Raw genomic sequence first — 7,506 nt, forward strand, 5'->3', positions numbered from 1 at the left:
GCGGCAGATGTTAAATACGTGGCTGGGGTTGAATCTCGAGATCTCTATTTTATTTTTAATCTCAACGGAACCTACCTCTCTCTCTCTCTCTCTCTCTCTCTCTCTCTATATATATATATATATATATATATATATATATATATATATATATATATATATATATATATATATATAAGTGAATATACCCTTAGTACCTAACCTTGTATACCCGTATCCTCAAAACTACGTAGTTTTGTTAAATAATTTGATTTTCTCGGCAAATAAAGCTATTTTCCAAAATAAAAAAAAATTTGCGTTCATTCTTTCGTTAGTTTTCTTTCAGATAACATCGATCCTTCCTTGATTTTCTACTTCTTAACTTTCAGTTGCTTCCATTAACGCCGATATGAAAAACTGAGGTTAGTTCAACAAACTGACGAAGAGCGTCATATTGAGTCCTAGGCCAATGCCGGAGCCTCCAAGGCATATCCTCAGCAAGTCAGTACCATTCGCAAGAATGGTTATATCGTGATCAAGAATCGTGCTTGCAAGGTTAACATCTTTCTTCAATCTCAGTTTTGTTTTGGAAAATTCTTGTGTTGCATAGTTATATACTTTATTTAATTGTGTTAATTTTTAGATAATTTTGCGTCGAATTGTTTTTTCAATTATGCTGTTAGGGTTAGGGTTTTTGTTGCTTTTCGTCTATTTCGAGTCAAACAAGTTTGAATGTCTTGATTTTGCATAATAGAAATGCTTCATATTATGTATCGAGTTGTATATAAATTTTATTATGTGATGTTCTATGATTGCGAATGTAAGTGCTTTCAGGATTCTTGTTGCATTTTGGGTTTTTTTTTTGTTGTTCTTGCTATAGGCTTAGATTTTTGTTTGCTTTTGGGATTTGACATACTTGTATGACCAGCATATGTACGTGTCTTGTGTACATATATGAATGTGCCTTATATACGTCATACATAAGCTTCTGTTTTATAATTGTACCACATAGCAATCCATATTCCATAACCCTTTTCTTTTACAACCTATCTCCACTATCCATGAGCCTTTCAAATGTTTATAGATGGCCCCTTAATTAAATTGGCTATTTTTCTTTACTATCACAATTCAGACATATTATTTATTTATAAATTTATATATTGAAGAAATATTAAATTATTAATCACTATTATATTGTGAAATCTTACATAGTACTAGGTTGTGGAAGTTTCCACCACCAATACTGGCAAACACGGTCATGTCAAGTGTCACTTTGTTGCAATCGACATTTTTAATGGGAAAAAGCTTGAAGATATTGTTCCATCATCCCATAATTGTGATTAATGTACTATCATTGTTTTTTCTCATTTTAATTATTTTCTTAATTTTTCTAATCAAACTATGTTTTTACGCTTTTACAGGCCCTCCATGGTAACACCAAAGATGACCTCAAACTCCCTACCGATGATGCTCTTCTCACTCACGTATTTTTTCTTTCTGAAAAAGCGAAATAGAAATGTAGAATCCATTATACATGTTCTACTATGTTTGTTGTGAATTTGGCTTGAACTTATAATAGAATACGACTGATGACAATGACACATAATCTTCAACTTTTGTCCCACCCAAGAATGTAGAATACAGGGCGGGGGGTCTTGTTTGTGCAAAAAGACATGAATACCCTTTTTGTGGTATTCATTGAGTTGAGTGTGGTGGACCTTTTGTGGTTCTTTTGTTTTATTGTGATTAATTTTGAATGAGATTGATTGATGTTGATGTTGATGTTGGATTAGTGTCTAAGTCCAAAACTATTTTGGTATGTACTTGATTCGATTATGAGCATGGTTCTTTTGGGTTGCCTTCACCATAGCAATATCTAGGATGAATTACAGAGAGAAAGGTTTAATTATGATTTATTAATATATTATAAGAATAATATATTAAAGAAGAAATCATAATGTTTATTTAATATTAGTTGAGAATTAATTAAGAATTAATTTTATGTCTAAAAGAGATTAATTAAACTTAAGGGACTTATTGTGTAATTATAAGATAATTGCATAGATGGGATAATGGACTCCATAGAAGTTTCGAGTGGACAAAATCTAATGGGAAACCCATTAGAAATCGTCCAAGGCTTCTAAAGAGGGAGTCCATGGGCTGCTTAGGGCTTAAGCAGTCAGATTAGGATTTCCTAGTTGTAAACCCTAATAGCCAACATATAGGGGTGTCAACAAAACCCGAACCCGATTAACCCGACCCGACCCTAACCCGAATAAGTTTATTAGGGTCGGGTTCAATAGGGTTAGAATTTTAAATCACGTTATTCGGGTTAACTCGACAAACCCGATTTGTATTTAGGGTCGGGTTTAGGGTTGATTTTTACAAAAAATCGGGTTTCGGGTCAACCCGAATAACCCGGTTAGTAATTCACAACCTTTACATATTCCACCGCTCTCTACTTGAACAGTACAAAAAGACTACAAACCCTTTGAAAATGTAAATTTTTGTGACTCTAGAAGCATACAAGGGTCAAGTAACTCCCATTGGTGAAGTTGAAGTCCAAAAAGATATAAAATCTCAAAAGTACTGGAGCAGCTGAGAAAGTAAAGATTTTATTTGATGGTTATTTCTACTTTAAACTAACTATAAACATGAATATACTACATGATGTTGATCGTTAACTAGAGATTAAAAGTTCATATATTTAATATTTATAATGGAAAAACTCTTTTAGGTATTGTGGCATGCATGTTTTCTCATATGTTGTAATAACCATGAGGTCCATGATCTTCTATTTTTAATTTATTTCAATTTGTATGCATTCTTGATGTTAAGAAAAGAGTGAAAAAATGGTTTGAGTTTATATCAGATTGCACTCTTGAAAAAACCATATATATTATGTTTAAATTAAGTGTTTAGTCTATTAACCTGACTAACCCGGCTAACCCGACCCTATTAACCCAAAACCCGATTAACCCGAACCTGACCAACCCATACCTTAATAGGGTCGGGTGTCGGGTTAAATTATTTTTTGTGAAAACCCGACTAACCCGACCCGATTAACCCGAAACCCGATCGGGTTGACCCGATTAACAGCCCTACCAACATATATAAGGAACCTTTATGGCCCCAAAAACATGGTGAATACTTCCTTTAGGGTTTCCAGCCGTTTTTGGTGCCTCCACTCTCCTCCCTCTTCATCCTAGTTGCTTAGTGGTGTTTGTGACTCCATTAGAGGTGCAACACTTGAGACACTAAGTTTTCTAAAGCCAAGGATTGATTGTTATTGCTATATAACAATCAAAGGTGCGTCTAAACCCTAATTTTAGTTATAGTTAATTATATCTAGGGTTTATGGCTTTGGATAATCAATTGCATGTTCATTAGACAAACTAGATCCAAAGCTATTAGGGTTTGCATGTACACCATAGGAATGATGTAGTGCTCAAAACCCATCAGTGGTATCAGAGCCTATGGCTGTTTGTTGATGAATTGATGCTTGTTTGATAGTTTATTGGCTGAAAAATAGATTTTTGCACCATCTGCTTGACTGACTCGGCGAGTCAGTAGATGAACTCGGCGAGTCAGGCTGACTCGGCGAGTCCAGTCTCTAACTCGGCAAGTCCAAGGGTCTAGCAGGGATTTTTGGCGATTTTCTTGTTGTTTTGGCTTAGGATACTTACCATAACCGTTTTTTAATGATAAAATCCGATTTTCATTGATTTCAGGTGATTATCCTTGCCAAACTAGAGGATAACTTCACATTAATTGAATAATTATTTCCTTATATGATTAAATTTAATTATTATAATTATTTGGTGAATTATCTTCCAAGAAAAGGGACTAAGTCAAAATTAGATAATTGCCTTATTTGAATTGTTGATCTAGAATGTTCTTGAAAAAGTTTCAAATTACTCCCTTTAGGTTTAATAGTTTAAATGTAAACTTAAAAGTTTTGTTTTTGAAATTTAAATAGTTAAACCTTAATGTTTTGAAAGGTTTCAAAACTTGTCCTCCAGTTTTGGAATTTAAATTTTTCATTAAAAGTTTAATTTTGAGACATTTAAATTCTAAAACCTAAGTTTGAAAAAGGTTTCAAAACTTGCCCTCAAGTTTTTGGATTTTAAAATTTAATTAAAAGTCTTAATTTGAAATTTTAAATTCTAAAACCCTAGTACTTTGAAAAGTTCAAAGTACACCCTTATGGTTTTATTAATTAATTAAAGTGTATAATTAAAATTGTGTTAATAATTCCATAATGTTTTGGTTTAAATTTAATTAAATTAAAGGTATAATTTATTAAATTAGACCACCTAGTATTTTAAAAGTGTAAAATACACCCTATACTTATATATATAACATTAAAAGTCTAATATTATATATATATATATATATGTATGTATGTATGTATATATATATATATATATATGTGTGTGTGTGTGTGTGTGTGTGTACGTATGAGTAAACAGTCACCATTATCGTTAGTAGGCCTAATTCACGAAGCTAGTATAATGAAGTATACAAAGTAATTAAATGCTTTTACAAATTCTCAATCATAGTTACTTTAGGAAAAATGTGAAATTGTATGCTAATCCATGGAATTACACTTCGTACCCTTGTCAAACGTTAGTGGAGCGTGTGTGGTTAACCGGCACACTAATTTGGGGTTGACATTGGTGGCGAAGGGTGTCTCAATGTTTATCATAGATCAATGGAGTGTGTGTGTCTAACCGGCACATTGATTAGGTGATAGTAGCTTTGAGTGCACCAAGTAGATCCGCATGGTTATTCACACCTTATTTGTGATCCTCGGCATCCCAGTCACAAATTGAAGGGCATAATCGAGATTTAAACATGCCATTGAATAGTTCAATGAATCTCAAAAGATTTAGGAGTTTTCAATACATTTAAAACTTAATTTAATTTTTCGTTTTTCATGGTGAAAAATTGGTAAATCGTCATTTACCTACCTTCAAATAGTATGCAACTAGATGACAACATCCCTCTTCTAGGTTGTAGAGTATTGTGTTGGATCCTAACCTTGGTGTTTCATTTGGGTGTAACATCAAGGATTCTCATCAACTTACTTGAATTAATCTTCTCCCGTTTAGTAGATGTCTAAATCTAACTATGGTCTTTCCAAATCCGATGGAAAAGTTTTCATCACGAAGATGATGTTTCGCGATTGGTTCGTGGAAAAGAGAGTCATGCTTCACTTCCGCCACCTCCTCCGATTGTTCTTCCCGACCCGCAAGATCAAAAGCTTGAAAGGTTCAAGCTCATTGAAGCCCTATTGACAAAGAAACATGAAGATGGGAACCCGTGTGTGCGCACGTCCTAAAGATGATCTCACACATAGACAGGTTAAGGATGTTGGGTTGGCTATTGACTAGGTTCTTCGGTCACTTCCTGAATCGTATAGTGAGTTTGTAAGAGAGTACTATACAATGGAAAACAACATAACCCTCATTGATTTGACCCATTTGCTTATTGCTGCCGAATCAGCAATGATTTGGCGCACTGGTCAATCAAACTCCCAAACTTCAATGGATACTGGCAACATTGGAAGTCCAGAAAGGACTAAGTATGTTATTGTCCAATGTGTTGTGCCAAAGGAGTCCATTTACTTTCATTGTCATACGAAGGGGCATTGGAAACGAAGCTGACCTATCTACCTGAGGGATCTAAGCAATGGGAGAGTCTAGTGTTATGACTCTTCATCAGGTATGAAATCCACTATCTAACTCTGTTAAGCTCCTATTCTAGATTCATAACATGTGATAAGATTACATTTTTGATGTTTTAGGATCAAAGAAAAGAGAGGAAGCTTAAGGAAGAAGCATGTTGTATCTGATAACGAAGAAATGGATTTCGATCACATGGATTTGAAGATCGGATTTTATGCTGCTACTTTTAGAGTTAGGATAGATTGCTTAAGAATATGTAATAGCATAGTTTTCTTTGATTTGCATTATAAGGAGAAGTTTTTCCACAATAAAATAAAGTTTATATTATTTATGTTTCCTTGCAATGAGATTATGGAAAATTGGTGTTTGTTAATATTATTAGCAATGATGGATATGATTCTTAATAATGTATGTATGGTACTTTTGAGAATTTGCCAAATAAGGAAAGATTCTCATCACCCAAGTTTCAATTGGGCAGAAACTTGGAATCATACAGCTAGTTTTGTGTGATGAATGAGAAACTTTATATTTGGGAAAGTTAAGACTAGTTCATTGACCAAGAGTCAAGTGAAGGATCGAGTTCGCAATGGTATGCGCTAGTCAAGTCCACCACAAAGAACTATAAATTATTCGTCACGATCTACTAAAGCTTAGTAGATATGGTTGCACTTATAAGATTAAGTGTAATTCTAAGTTGATTGAAAGGTTTCAATAAATAGCAGAACAAATAATAAGAATCAATTAGGCAGAAAGATAAAAGTTTCTCCATTCTAAGAAGAAGGGAGAGTACCTTTTATTGAGCTTTATGATAAGTCTTAGTGATTAAGAACCATATCTCAATTGCTTCTCTAAGAAGAGGAATCGAGAATTGTGGAAATGGTTAAATCAAGAAGTCAATCATACTTCATTCTAATATCAAGTCTTAAAGTTAAGATTGTGACATTCAGTAAACATATTTTTAGTAGGTTTATTACACTTATCAAATGAAGAATAGGAAAGGTTCTTATTATTGCACATTTGAAGTGTTAGTCTTGATAGGATTTCCAAATAACTCTTGAATATTTGTTTTGTCAAGGAAAGTTTCTTGGCAAGAGAATCCTATATGTCAAGAGGTCAGTGGGAGTCTAAATGATCTTGAAAAGTTTCAAGAGAAAATCAAGAATAAACCTTATCGATCCTCGCTAGCACACGGCTTGGATTAACCGATCGTGTTGACATATTTTTTTGTTTCTGTGCCATTCTGGTTTAAGTGGACTATGCAATATGAGTTCTATGAGTTCTCAATTGGATTGCATAGTGACAAGATACCCTAATCAATGGAAACTAATCAAGATTAAGTAAGTTCAATCCATAAGAGTTGAATTTGTCACAAACATCGTCTTATGATTATTGTTTTGATAAATTCACATGGATAGGAACACATACACCTCAAAATCTAAGTGTCACAAGATTTCCCTCTGTTCGTGAGGAAATACTTTCACTAAGAGAGATTTTAAGGAGATAGTGTTTGTGAAAATTGCGTTCTCAAATTCGATTATCATTACGACATCCCTTTTCCTAGTTTGAATTGTGAGATTTGGCAATTGGTTTGAACATTTTGGAACTTAGTAACTTGAGTTCTAGAATTGTATAGACACACATATAAGCTATTTAAAGAAAGGTGTATGAGTTTAAGAAGCTTGATAAAGGCTTATCAAAGCATCAGGTATTAGAAATATGAACTTAGGAAATTTAATAAGTATTGTTTTTCTAGAAGTTCAAGTGTTTTCTTAATAAATGTCAAAGCTAGTGGGAGCATAAAAGTTATGCTAATAAGGTAATAATCATCATGTAAGTGGGA

General features: G+C 33.4%; 1 long non-coding RNA gene across 1 annotated transcript; it reads left to right on the forward strand.

Moving 5' to 3' along the window:
- Positions 1 to 288: 288 nt before the first annotated feature.
- LOC145070730 (uncharacterized) lies at positions 289 to 1,758 on the forward strand. Its single transcript, XR_013690059.1, has 2 exons — positions 289 to 531; positions 1,398 to 1,758. It is a non-coding gene; the product is annotated as an uncharacterized LOC145070730 (long non-coding RNA).
- Positions 1,759 to 7,506: the final 5,748 nt, after the last annotated feature.

This window comes from Lactuca serriola, chromosome 8 (assembly GCF_051521515.1).
Source record: "Lactuca serriola cultivar US96UC23 chromosome 8, Lser_US96UC23_V15, whole genome shotgun sequence".
In the NCBI taxonomy this organism is placed as follows: Eukaryota; Viridiplantae; Streptophyta; class Magnoliopsida; order Asterales; family Asteraceae; genus Lactuca; species Lactuca serriola.